Below are 328 nucleotides of genomic sequence, written 5' to 3' on the forward strand. Positions count from 1 at the left end.
AATCTTTTTTAAGAGGTCATTGAAAACATGAAGAGCACATGTGACAGCTTGTGGGGGAAAATTTTCGGATATGTTAACAATAAATAGGAAAATTACTGAAAGTGACAGTTTTTCGTCACTTTATTCCGTGATCTGTGCGTTATTCACTGACACAAATATCAAGAAAGGCTAAGTTTACGGGAATAGCACAGGAATTTTATGAAGTGTCACGCAGGACGGTCGAATTCATGTAGCGTTTGGCCGTAGTTTTCTCTCAGTCTATTGCCAAGAGAAAGCTGAAGTTGACACTGAACGAATTTGCTCAGCCTCTTCGTTCGATTTTTGCAGA

The sequence above is a fragment of the Penaeus monodon genome, chromosome 33, assembly GCF_015228065.2.
Source record: "Penaeus monodon isolate SGIC_2016 chromosome 33, NSTDA_Pmon_1, whole genome shotgun sequence".
In the NCBI taxonomy this organism is placed as follows: domain Eukaryota; kingdom Metazoa; phylum Arthropoda; class Malacostraca; order Decapoda; family Penaeidae; genus Penaeus; species Penaeus monodon.